This window comes from Ixodes scapularis, unplaced genomic scaffold (assembly GCF_016920785.2).
Source record: "Ixodes scapularis isolate PalLabHiFi unplaced genomic scaffold, ASM1692078v2 ptg001361l_1___fragment_2___debris__unscaffolded, whole genome shotgun sequence".
Taxonomy (NCBI): Eukaryota; Metazoa; Arthropoda; class Arachnida; order Ixodida; family Ixodidae; genus Ixodes; species Ixodes scapularis.
In genome coordinates, this window is record NW_024610146.1 from 203,371 (window position 1) to 218,165 (window position 14,795).

A 14,795-nucleotide genomic window follows, 5' to 3' on the forward strand; every position below is an offset into this window, starting at 1 on the left:
TACAAGAATAGCCCCGATGAAATGCGCGTTCCGAGGAAAGCTTAAAGTTAAACCCGCGAAGGTGATTCGTAATGTCGCAATAAAAAAGTGTTTTCCATTGGCTTGCGAAAAAGGCTTCCCAGCGTTATCGGTCGACCATTTCTGACACTGATTCTGGAACTACTTTTATGCTCTAGCATTACTTGGGCAACGTTCTCATCTAAGACAGTGAAGATTCGCGTAGTATGTTTTCGTACAATACCTTGAATAGGTACAATGAACTGGAACAAGATTTTAAATTACACGAAGGGATATCATCTGAACCAGTGACTTTAATTGTGTATAAGTTACTCAATTGATTTCAAAATCTAGACGTACTGAGTTTAATTTCCGTCATCAAGGTGGTCCCCGCCATATCATTGAGGTGTGCCGAAAGTCGCATGCAAGGTGTGAAAACCGACCAAAAGTAAAAAAAAATGTAAAATTCTCCACTTTTTTAAAATCAGTATCGACCATACCATCATTGTCCGTCAGCGTCGGAATGGATGTATTGTGTACCGTTACTGCAGACGTAATCCGAGAACTGTTCTGGAGAACGCCTAATGCTATTTTCTAAATTCAGCAGGGAAGTAGCCTTAGCTTGTTCCAACCTCTCTTGAACCACTCTTGCCAATTATTTAGTTTAGCAAGATTTCTGTGAAACCGTATCTCACTGACTTTAAGATAGGCCCTTCCTTTTTTGTTGGGTAGAAAACGCAACTCACGTGTAAACCACGGCTTCTCACGTGCTCGAATTTGCGTAAGCATACCCGTTGGGCCAAGCTGAACATTTTTTTTCTTAGTTTTATTCATAGGTCCCTAATGTTCAAGCGTTCGGACAAATTCTCAAATATGGAAGGTAAGATTCGAGCGCAAGTGTAATCTTTGTCTAATCAGCCCGTCATAAAATGGTCATACGTTCACGTTATTTTCTAAAACTCACACAATTTTAGTGGCTTCAAAAACGCTAGCTTTATGGTCACAAATCCCTGGGACCATATGCCAGCTTTCAAACCTCAAATATGTGTTACAACGTTAAAAAAATCTACCATATGGCTCCTATCATTATTGCGTGTGTATAAGGGTACAAACTGTTTGAGCGAAAGTACGTCCGATAAGCTGAACACCTCAGTAAACAATTTACTACGAGTGCCCCCCCCCCCAGCTTTGACTATACTATGCAATCGCTGGAAGATTGAAATTACCGCTAAAATAGTGTGATCACCTAGGTTACTGGAAATGTGTTTAACCGAGTAGGGCATTGAACTTCGTTCCCCCTCCCCACCCCCCCAAAAAAAAAATGACTAAGGATTTCCATTGAGCGTTCTCTTGAATTTCGGTAGAAGAATTATTTGCTTCAGAAACCACTGTTGTGGTTGTCTATGAGTTGCAACAGCATTCGTCATGTGATTTACGACGCAGCTCACTTTGATACGACGACGCATGTCTTGAGAAAACACTTTATTTTATTACTTGTTTACGACATACCACGTAGCGCGACTACAGAGCATCACTTAGGAATCGAGTGATTATATCCTCTCTCTGCCATTGTTTATTCTTCTGTTTTTTTTTGCGTTTGCTTAGTATACAAGTTGTTTCCCATCACCATTGGAGCTTCGTCTGTGTCTTTCCCTCCCGCTGTGTAATCGTTTAATGTTCAAGTTGTTCCCACACCATCATTGACCATGTGCCAACTAGCTCAACTTAAACCGATAATCGCTTCGCAGCTTGGGCGCAAATGTCAATTTGTGCGTACTGCCGCTCCCTGTATACGCGGCACGGGTTTGTGTCGCTAAAAAGGCGTCTAGGAAAACATCCTGGCACACGAATTCATGAACGACTAGGCTGACAATTTGGACGACCTCTAACGCGATCTCAAGGACTATTCGTGAGAACGACCTCAAGGGCAACATCCGGCACGGCGTCAGGATGACGTCCGCATACACGCGGCAACTTCGTATGCGGACGTACTTTGTATACACGTGCCGCTCTCACACACGGCGCATTCGAGGCTGACAATAGCGAGAGACATCGCGAAGGTTGCTCGAGGGCGTTCACGCTGTCAGCGCCGAACAATCCAATTTTTGACATGATTTCAGGAATATTTTGCATTGTATAAAAACAAGCTGTCATATTTTAGGATTGTGTTTATCCCCCTAGCCCACGTGCCTTTGCATAATCCCAAAGATGTTATTTTTTTTTTTTTCGCAAACAACTTTCGAAATATCATCTGATATGACGTAGAATTCTCCAGCTCTCGAGCAATTCTCCTTAAAATATCTAAAGTTAACAATATTCGAATGATGTTTTTTTTGTTTTTGTTTTTTTGTTTTTTTTTTGCAGAAAGCTTGCCCAATTTATGAGCTCGCTTAATTTGAAGAACGTAAAATCCTAACTGAAATTTACGGAGCTCCTTATCTCCGGCTTCCGATCACACAGGCGTTTCCCATAAACTATTGTCCTGAAATCCATAGATAGGAGATTGCACCGTCAACAGAGCTTTAGAGTCTTCATGCTTTGCAGACAAAACGTCTAAATAATTTTATTTGCGTCCCATTTTGTTCGCAATTCGCCAAGAATTGCAAATGTCTGCTCCTGTTCCAAATGTTGACTTAATTGAACATACTGGCGAGCGCAAGTCGTTAAGGAAGGTATCAGACGACTTTTGGCTCTGTTCAATTGAGACAGCTTCTTCATCAAGCTGTTTTGGACTTTTAAATCTAATTAACCGTATAAAAATACGAAGTTTACTACGAAAATATTACTATATTCTGCGAACACGCATCAAGAATGTTCCAAGCACGTTCGCTTCATGCAGATGCCTGCTTCAAACATATGTGTGCAAAGCTTTTTTTAAGCGATATCACAGGACTGTCATACAATGATGAAACCTGCAACAAACAGAATCCGCAGACTGAGTTGCTTATCATGGCTTGGCGGTGTGACCACGGCTTAACGGTTCGTCTCTGATACAACCTGTAAAGCTGAACAAACATACCTCTTTGAAGACGTAGATATTCAGGCACTATTTCAGGAAGAGACGTTCAACATCGGAGAAGCTGAACCTGAATGAAACGTCGCCTGCTACTTTGAAGTTTCAACGGTGTATTGTTTTTAAGTTCCTCTCATAAGTTTTATATTTTTCTTTTTTGTTGCTTTGTTAACAATTTTTCGTTGATTGGGGTAGGTCTTAATATGCAAGAGACAGTTTTGAGGAGGCAAAATAAATTTAGTTGAAAATGCTCGCGTGCTTAGTTTTCTACGCAGTTCATTGCCTGCCTTTACATGGATGCTATAAAAGAACGATGAAATAAGCTAGCCTCATTAAACGCTGGTGTTATCAAGCTAAGCGGAATGAATCGACTCTAGTCTGATCCTCTGGAAGGCTGTAGTTGGATATTTCCAATCCTAGACAAGATATCCATGTCTGCTATATTATATATTATTAAGTGCCCGCACGATGAATCACTGGACCGTCCCCTTTTGCCGGTAAGACGTGCTGCGCGACAAACATGGCCGCAACCGGGGAAACAACTAGCCGCATCGTTTCCAAGTTCATGGAAAGTTGCCGAAAAGCAAAACGGAAAGCAGGCGCATTCGAACTGATGATCATTTTCGAGGTTCCGAAGATGTACGAAGAGCTGACTTTGCAACTCGGCAAACGATAGGTAGGTGACGTGCGTTGTGTTGAAATCACAAAAGACAAGGTGCAAACCGGTGTAAATCCAAAAGGCCTTCGGTGGCCGAGTAGGCGACCTCGCAACAGATCAGGGCACGTGAAGGAAACGTTCGAGCTGTAACACCCAGGAAATCCTGGGCTCAAACGCCGCTCCTGCTCTTTCAAATCTGAACGTGCATCGTACCGGCATGCAGTTGTGCATCACTACTGAATGATACTCGTGTTACAATCCCGAAAGTTTACCGCTGTGAAAGCGCTCCTCCGCAGTTTTTTTGTGTCTTATCTGCGTTTCACATCACCTGCCTTGTGCCTGTTGCATCGGTGGTCCCTTGAGTAGAATACCGCACTTTCCAAACGCTGTCTTTCTAAAACTTCCGTAGATAAAGGTTTTGGATGACTCTCAGCAAGTTTATAATTGATATATTTTGTTTATTTCGAGTAATGAACAAATTAATCACAGATACAATTTAAATATTCAAGTTATAACGACCACTGGTCACCTTTAATAAACCTTATTGTTCCAACTGACGTCTTTGTTCAAAAATGAATATGTGAAAAGTAAAAGCAACAACCGATATGCAGTGACATCAATTTTGTGAAAACGTTTTTTTCTGAGCAGGCCAATTTCCTTCCATTTAAGCTTAGTCGCAGAGTCGCCAGATTGTTATGCATGTTTTCTTCAGTTCGTGTGGTAGATATTTTTATAATATGTATACTTCCCAAGTCAGTTTCTTTTCTGAATTCCCGTTCTTACATTAACAACGCTGGTGTTAACGGATAATAGTTGCAGAGTTTATGCTTTTGAAGCAAGCTGCAAACGAAAATCGAAATCTACCGTAGATAATAAAGTTTTCCCAACAAATCAAAAATACATGTTAATGTTTTTTTTGGCAAACATTATTTTGTTTATCGGAATCATATTTGTATCTGCCGCTAAAACATATGGGATTTGCTCATTTCATTTCCCTTGGAAATTTGACGTCCAGGGTATGTAGCTTTATTGCTTGAATGTTACGCGGCTCCGCATTTATGTACGAAATGTATTGTATGAACATGAGCCCTTTTAATTTAGAATAAATGTTGGTTCTTACAGAGTTGCCTTGGAATTTGGCCTATCCATACGTGCTTTTTTCTGCGTAAGAAAATTCCCAATGCATGCCTGCTCTTTCTTCCTACTAAAATTCAAACCACCATTCATGAGTAAAAAAATAAGAAGAAAGTAATGACGAAAAACGGTGATTCCAAATGCTGTCCGCTCTGCAGCCGCTATCACTTCCCTTTTGTTATTTCTTAAGAATCGCGTCTTGTGATATCTAGCCGCGCAATGTATTGTGGAACCAACAAGAATGATGCATTGGCCCTCGCTAGGTTTTCAGGTACCACAATCTGGTGACAATTATGTTAACGAGCTAATACAGTCTAAAGAAGGAACGCCACCTGAATTCTTCATCTCTGCACATAAGAATGAAAAAAAGTAAAAGAAACCCTGCAACTTTTATTAGTTTTGTATAGAGTTATCAAGTACTTTGATTTATTCCACCGATGAATGAGAATTTGAATATGTTTCTCACGAAATGTGAACTGTGTCCGATGTACTCTAAACAAAAACAAAAAAAGTATGGTTCGACAAAAGCATTATATTTTTTCCCGACCGGCGCATTACGGTACCCGTAGAAAAGTCAAAATGAAAGCTGTTGTTATGAAGCTTTTGACCGAAACTTGCATAGCGCGAGAAAGGTCTTGATTTTCTTGAAATGCCCCCAAAAACCTCTGATGTCTCTGAGATAATCATTTGAGCATGGGAACTAGGAAATGCATAATTGTGTCATATAAATAAAACCTGAATAGGTAGACTCAACGTCGACATAAAACATTCATCACTATGCTAGGACAGCCAAGGCGGGCATTTCCTTAAATTATTCTCATGAAACGTTTATTCTTCATATACCAGTATCAACTCAGGAATCTTCCACTGTACACTTTGTGTTATTAATAGCACTCAAATTGTGTATTTTATTGCGCAACATTTTTTCACCATATGTACTATAGCACAGGTTATGTCATCTGTTACGGCGTTCCAACAATGATCAGTTCGTGAAAAACAAACATATGGTTAAATGGGAAAATATGACATCTATAAAATGCTAACGCACGAAAATCTATAATGGTTACATAGACTGATTTGGTTATATATATATTTTTTTACGTAAACAAAATAAATTTCGCTTCAGATTGCAAAAATTAAAAATTTACATATTTATAACAGTTGGTGAGAAAAGTACTAAAGCTTATTCTAGAACAGAATTTTTTTATTTATCATATAATGCATATTGGCATGGGCTGATAAAACGTTCTGCTTTATATATCATCCTCCATATGCTAACGAAACTTGGAATAAAATAAACACATGGTTGCAGTTCTGCTAATATTTTGCCGTGTTACGGTACGTTCTAAACGTGCAAAAATAATTAAGAAATGGTTTTAAATGCTAATTTAACGCATGTAGTGAAGTAGTAAAGTGTCAAGTAAAATAAAAAAAAAACATTTATTAATTGAACACATCCGTGCATATCCATAACAGCTGGGTTAGCTTTCTTCCTTCGCGTCGTACTTACTTGGCCCTTCGGCAGAGATGTAATGGTGGGAGCAGTTGTGCTTCTCAGCTTCCTGCAGCCATCATAACATCTCCTTTGGAACTGGGAAGGCTCGAAATGGGACTGCAGTTAAGTAATCTTTTGAGCGACATCAGCAAAAAGAATGCAACCGCTCCTGCATACGAGAGGAAGGCAAATCTGCGCTTTAGGAACACGTTTCAATGACTCCATAGTCACCTTTATTCAAATTAGAACACTTGAGAAACGCCTTTTTTGTTTTACTCAAATAATCGGTACCATATAACCCAGTCAGCAAAGTGGTGTTCATGTAAGTAAGATTAGGAGACGTGCCAAACGTGTGGCACCGGAGACGTGCCATCTGGCACGCAACATCTAAAAACAAAACTGGATATAATTTTGACCACCTGACGATATCTTGAAGGACGCTTTTTCTGCAATGAACCTTCGTCGGATCGCTAGCACTTGGTGATCACTCGTCTTTCTACAGTCTAGCGGTAGGGTGCAAGGACACTATGAGGCAGTGCAAAAGCCTCACCTTGCAAATGAAATTATAGTCCAGGGGACTTCACTTCTTGCCGCTTTTCATTCGGTTTAGGCACAGCTTCCTTCTTCACGGCGGTTTCGGGAGTTTAAAGACCCGATTTCCCTTGGAGCTGTGGTTTGTACACCCCAGCGCGCAGGAATCGCCCATTTTTCAAACGGGATCGACGTTACTCCCACCAGTAAATCCGTGCCGGACGCCAGTCATCTTCCCGCGCTGAAGCCCACCACGGTCATCGGAGCGCTTGGATTGATTTCCACTTCCGCGGTTACGTCACCTGGGAGACACCTACAAAGGGAGCTGCCACAACATTTCATCTTCAGTGGGCACGACGATTGTCGAGCAAGCATGTCGCCTAATCTCTGCTGGCTCTTCCTACAGGTTGGTTATTCATTCACATCGTTTAGAAGTGATGATATCACGATTGTAGTTGTGCCGTGCCCACGGACTTTGTGTCACATTGCGCATGACTGTTTGTTAGTATGTACGCTTCTTTTGTGTGGGGATGTGGAGTCAAACCCGGGGCCTACAACTGAAGAAATGTTTCAGACAATCATTGATGGCCAAATCGCGATTAAAAGTGAAATATCTGAGCTCAGGGCTTGACACGTTCGTAATGACAAAAAAATTGAAGACCTAACGTCAAAATGCACGGGAATCGAAAGAACTCTGAGCGAAATACATATAAAGACTATGCAGATTGATTCCCTAAAGCAAACTGTAACTGCTCTTGAGCAAATTATATTTAAACAAAATGCAAAAATTACTGATCTGGAAGACGGAAGTCCCCGTTCAAACCTTGTAATCCATGGCATCCCCGAAACTCCTAATGAAACCGACGACCAATTAAAAAGAACAGTACTCGTTGAACTTTTTCAAAACAAACTGGGCGTTGCGTTTTCGTCCGTGGCGCATGCTCACAGGCTTTGTAAACATGACTCCAAAAGACCGATTATTTCATACTTTCAGGATTAGAATGAAAAAACGGAAATCCTTCGTAATGCTAAAAGACTTAAAGGCTCGAAAGTGTTTATAAACAATGATTACTCGCAGGCTACACTCATGAAAAGAAAAATGCTGTGGGAGAGTGCCAGAAACGATAAAGATAAAGGCGCCCGTGTTTATCTATTTAATGATAAGCTTCACGTGAATGACGATGTATTTGTATGGGACGAAAACAAAAATACAAACGCAAGTATTTCAACCCTGATAAAAACCACCCGTTCTGACTGACTTGTACCTAATCGTAAACAGTTTCGACTGTTGAACTTAAATGCACAAAGTGTCGTCAACAAATCACAGGTACTTGAATCTATCCTTCTTACGCATGACCCGCATGTTTGTGTTATAACCGAAACCTGGCTTACTGATTGCATTAGTGACGGAGAAGTATTTCCGGATCAGTACAATGTATTTCGCAGGGATCGTGATGGAAGGGGTGGCGGACTGGCTGTTTTACTTAAACCAGGCATTGAAGCGGTCCTGCAAACCCAAATAGAAAATCATGAAACCTTGTTTCTACGCCTTAACTGTTGGGGCAACACTGTTATCCTTGGAACTGTTTATCGACCCCCCTCTGCTACTCCTGACTACTTCTGCAGGTTATTTGACCATTTGTTTAAATTTAGCAGCCATAAAATAACTCTGGCTGGTGACTTTAATACCCCGTCCGTTGACTATGCGAATATGTGTGGTTCTTCTTCTACAACTGAAATTATTTTTGATGTTCGCCTATAGATCTGACGCAGTTAGTTCAGGATCCAACCAGAGTACATGGTACAAGTCACTCAATTCTTGATCTTGTTTTCGTAAATAATTCGCTTACTGATTGCACCATATCTGTTGAACAGGGTATATCTGATCACTATTTGGTCGTCTTGACTTGTTTACTTGAGCGCTTTTCACCTACAAAAAGAGTTATATATTCACCTTTCAAAGTCCACTCGCGAGCTGACGATAGTAGCATACTCGATTATCTTCACATAAATCTTCAAAATTTCACTGATGCAAATATGATACCCTTTGGCTAAAATTAAAGAACTTATGTGAATACTGCCTCGACAAATTTGAACCTACAAAATACAAGCGTATTAATTGTAATAATCCGTGGATTAACAGAAAAATCGTACATCTCAAACGCAGGATAAAACGAGCGAAGAAATCAAGGCCGGTTAACTGTGATGTCACCAATCCGCAGAGCGAACTTCGTAGCCTAATTGCAGTGGCAAGGGACAACTACTTCTCCGGTACGCTTCTAAACTATCTTAAATATGACCCCCAAAAGTTTTGGCGATACTTGACTGAAAACAATGAGCCTGTTGAGCAAATCGTGGTGAATGACACTGTCTCAACTGATCCTGGTGTTATATATAGCGTGCCATTTCAATGAGTACTTTCAGTCGGTTTTCTCCGAGAAAAGTAACCATGATTATGTGATTTCCACCACATCAAACTATCACTCTGAGTTCATAACTTATTACGGCATAGTTTGTTTGCTGTTGTCACTGAAAACGAAAACAAGTGCTGGTCCCGATAAGATTCCAAACATGTTTTTACGACGGTGCGCTGAGTCCCTAGCCCATTATCTTCTCATTATTTTTCGTGCATCATACTCAAGCAGATCGCTGCCAGATGATTGGCGCACTGCCAGAGTCGTACTTGTGCACAAAAAAGGGGATCGCCTGGCAGTTGAGAACTACCGTCCAATATCCTTGACTTCTTCGTGTAAATTAATAGAGCATATCATCTGCAGCCAAATCAATGAACTGCTGGACCAGTCGTAATTTTCTAACAGAATTTCAACATGGCTTTCGCAAAGGCTTATCAACTACGACCCAACTCGTCACTACCATCCATGAGTTTGCTCAAATCCTCGTTAGGGGAGGTCAAATTGATGTGCTTTTTCTGGACTTCAGCAAAGCTTTTGATAAGGTGCCTCATGAACAACTGCTTTTTAAACTTGAACAGCTTGGTCTTCCACATGGTTTTGTTAACGGGATTGCTGCATACTTGTCACATCGCACACAGTCTGTTTCCGTCGGAGGTTGCATCTCTCCAGTTCTGCCTGAAACGTCAGGGGTCCCCCAAGGGAGCGTTTTAGTCCTCTTTTGTTCTTTGTGTACATCAATGATATAGTATCAATCATTGACGCAGGTGTCCATATACGTCTTTTTGCCGATGATTGCATTATTTTTAAAGAAATAACTTCGAGCTCGGATCAGTTATTGCTAGATCATAGTTTGCATTCCGTTGTATCATGGTGCGATACGTGGAAAATGAAGCTTAACTATGCTAAATAAACACTTTTACGTATTATAAAAAAGGAGCAACCCTTTGAATACATTTATAATATTGCGGACACCCCGGCTACTGTGGAGCGAGAATGTAAATATCTTGGTTTAATTATATCGGACACACTTTCTTGGTCTCCTCATAAAACATATCTATACCTCGGCATCCAGGAAGTTGGGTTTCATTAAAAGAAAGTTGAACGACGCTCCGATTCAGGTTAAGCTACAGGCGTATTATTCATTAGTCAGATCCAAGTTGGAGTATGCAAATATTGTTTGGGATCCATTCGCTCAAAAAGATATTCGGAAGTTGGAGATGGTGCAACGTCGAGCGGTTCGGTTTATTTACGGAAAGTATAGAAGGCTGGATTCACCATCTCAACTTATGCAGGCTAACGGAATACAGACTCTTCAGGGCAGAAGGAAACTAGCGCGGTTGAAATTCTTGTTTCATCTTCAGCAAGGACAGACTCGCATAGACCCATTGCAATATATTTCCCCTTTAGCGTCAAGAGCTACGCGGCACAAACATTAGTTTTCACTAACACCCATTTTTGCGCTTACTAATATGTTTAAGTTTAGCTTTTCCCCTCGCACTATTAGCGACTGGAACGGTTTACCTCTCGAACTATTTATCGACAACAACTTTGTAGAAGGTCTCGAGCGTCTTGATAACTAGCATGTTTTGCGTTGTACATTGCTGCACCTTCATCTTTTTCGCATGGACATTAGGATTGTACAAACCTTCATACTAGATCTGGATAGGCCATTTGGTATTAGTGCATGATGGAATTACATACTTCTTGATGCTTGCTTCCCCCCCCCCCCTCCCCTTTTTTAAATAATATATCCTGTATATTTGCTAGTTAGTTGTTGTAATCCTTTTAATGTCGTGTTATTTGTTTTCGTTGTATGTGTGAATGCATATGTTGTATCCCACACCTACTTGGGCCTTCAATGGCCTGTAGTATCCTCTAAATAAATAAATAAACTCCCACGGGAGACTCCCACGTGGTCGTATAAACGTGGTGCTTGGAGCACACGTTCGCTTCTTTCACTATATTGCAAAAGAGTAATCAAAACATCACGTGCACCCTATTTTCAGTCACCCGGAGTTATTCTGCGGCACTTATTAAGTTCGTTTCTCGCGACCACCGCCAGGGTATTATTTCCGGCTTCTGGTTGACAACACTCGAATTTGTGAGGACGCCCTGGAGCCCGCCCAGTTCGGTTTTGTCCAATAAGGTATCCTCATTTGTCTCCTATACTTCTCAACGAATGGCCAAACTTTCTACATAGTCGGCTCTGCTCTCGAGATACCACCTCGATCTCGGAGGTTGCATCTGTGTGCGCGTCAAGCACTGGCGCACATTTACCCGCCGAAGGAGCGCGCATCTGTGACGTGCGTCAAAAAAGACTAATCAGGCTCCCCGGTTTCGCTCTTTGGTTTTACTCAGTGATGATGCAACTATACATGGCTGAGGAGAGGGATAGAATTTCCGCTCCGCGGAGCCCCCTCCGGCTGGCCCCACACATTCGGAGGAGCAGAAAAAGAATATGCGCTAGGCGGCCACGTGAACATGGTCTTCGGGGTGCGGGCGGTGGGTTAATTATGCCCAACATGCACCATGGAGAGACCAGTGCCTCCCCTCCCTCTGGGCCAACGCGCTTCGGGTGTGGTCACCTTTCAATGGCTTGACTCTGGCAGACCAGGAAGACGATCCGCCAGCCGTCTACATGGAGGAGTCAAAGGCGGCTCTGTTCGCGGTCTGCCACGTCTTCGTGGTGTGCGAGGAGGGCCACACCAAGGGCAAGATGCTCATCTAGAGGGAGCAGCACAAAAGGGACGCTGTGACTGCGGCCGCTGCGGGTCTGGGGGACACCGAGGCGGTCCTCAAGCCATGACAAAGGGAGTGGCAGCAGTTTTTGACGCAGACTCAGTGTTGGCACCCACTACCAAACCGATCCCTCGGGCACATGTGCTACAGCCGCAGGGGCAGTACGAGCCAGTCCAGCATGCCGGGCTGATTGACTACTCAACGGCGGATTCGTCTTTCATCGGGCCGGAAGCAGCTGCCATTCGGTTCCCGGTATACCAAAAACAAAAAAAAAGTGGTTTGAAATTAAACCGGAGTTTCAGTTCGTCATATGGAAACGGAAACAACCAATCCGGAAAGTAAACCGGAGACAACCAATTCGGAAACTAGAACAGATACTGCCAATGCGGAAAATAAACCGGAGAAAACAAATCCGGAAACTAAACCGGAAACAACCACTCTGGAGGTCTAACCGTACTTCGTCAAATCGTAAGCTAAATCGGATTAGGCCTATCCCAAGAATTTAACCGTAGTGGATCAAACCGGAGATAAAGCCGCATCAGACCCCTCCATAGAAAAAAGGAATTAGATTAACACAAATCTATCCTCAGTTTCACCTTCTGGTGCAAATAGCCTTTAGCGTCAATCCGGTGCCGGAGAGGATGTAATCTATCTGGCAAGACGCAACGGTACGGAATGCGTTGAGTCATGCAACATGTTTAAAGCACTTGGTTGATAGGAGTGGCTCAGAGCATCTCCTGAACTAGATCACAGGGGAAACAAAACAGTCAGTGTTGGCTAGTTACCAAAAGTACAGGAAATAATGAAGTATGGCACCACACATAAAATTCTGGAGAAACGCGAAGATTCATTTATATTATTCTGAAAACACAGATTCATATAAAATTTTAGAATTTGCAGACTTAATAATTCAGAAAAGATTTTAACGTTCCTCAAAACTCACACATTCCACGCACAAATTCCTCGATAAAACAAATAACAAAACAAGCCAAAACCACAAAAATATGCGAGAACGCACATTCACGATTGTGCAAAATAATTAATAAATAGTACAACGAAAATTCTTTGTAAATCAAAAGGTGTATTGCACATATACGGTACTCACATCCACATACATAATCCCACAAAGCTTTATAGGATTTGTATCTGTATACAGGATCCCATACAGCGGTATTAATGGCTTGCACGTGACATTATTCAAAGAGCGCTTATTCAAAGAGCGTGACGTTATTCAAAGTGAGGAAGGAGCTCCTTTCTAACCAGGATTCTCTTTTGTGCCTCCCGGTTTTGCCCAGACATCGCTATTTTCCTCCCAGAAGATTATAAACGATTGAGCCATCACTCAAAATTCTTACAAAAGCAGCTGCCTTCTCCTTCCCTTACATGCTGGTGAAAAGTGTGCGATGTCAGGTCAGTGCAACCCATGTATAGGATCTGTATCCGCATGCAGGTACCCGTCTATATATTGAGACCTTGTGGTCGGTTTGACTTGCTGCATAGCTGAATAGGAGGAATAACACAAAGCCAGCGGTTTCAACAACAAGAAACAACATTTAATTTATAAAAAAAACGCAAAAAAAATTAAACCCAAAGAGGCAATACTCTAACGTCGTAACCGGCGGCACTCGAGTCTCGGCAGCGACTGCCTCCGGGCCGCCTCTGGTCCGTCTTATCAAGACGGCGTGTGCGATGTGCGCCTGGCCGGCTTGACTCCGCCACCCCCTATTGAAAATTCTCATTTGTATGAGAAATTTCTGTGTCCAATAAACACATATAAATCATACAAGATATCTAAGAACATATAAGAACCGTATAAGAACCATATAAGAGCTATATAAGAACTATATAAGATATATCAGAACATAAAGCACCATATAAGAAACTAGGGGGAAGTTTCTTATAAGTTTCTTATGGGGTTCTTACTCATCTTATATAATTCTTATATATTTCTTATATAATTCTTATAAGGTTCTTATATGTTCTTATATGTTCTTATATATCTTGTAGGATTCATATGTGTTTATTGGACACAAGAAATTTTTCATACAAATGATTTTTTTTACTAGGGCCCCGCGAGAAAGTCCGCCGCCTGGGCCCCATAGTCTGGCAAGTGGACTGGCAAACCGCCAGACTGCCCACACTTCCGCAACCACCGCCCTCTAATTTCGTCCGGCATGTCCATGACGCATGAAGAGCAGCTGTTGGAAGTCGTCAACTTTATTTTCAAGCTTCTATAATTGACAGTAGCAAGGGGAATCGAACAAGTTCCTCGAGGGCATTCAGGTAGTCAGTGCCGAAAAATCTAGTTTGTGACAGGATTCCAGACATGTTTTGCTTTGGCTAAAAGCAAGCTGTCATATTTTAGGACTGCCTTTGTTCCTTTTCGCCGATGGGCCTTTGCGTCATCCCACACGTGTTATTTATTTTCGCAAGCGACTTTCAAAACATGTTCAAATATGCCGTAGACAAACAAAGAAACAAATTAACAAACAAAAAGAGAATGTTGCAAATACAAAGCAAGTAGAGAAAACATGACGCATTGAAAGGTCAAAGATATTCAAGCTGAATTCAAGGGAAAGGCACGAATAGCGAAAAGGGGCTATCTTAAAACTCTCAAAGGCAAGGCCATACGAAATCCAAAGCAAAAGTATAAGTTTTATTTATATATATGCAGTCGTAAAGAGTCATTAGGATTACTGCCCTTTATGATTGACATTTCGTTAACTACCGACGAACACGCTAAAGCTTTTTGGTATAATCGTTACTGTTAATTCATTTTTTCTCTGCGTTTAAATGCGAAGCCTTTGCATGCGG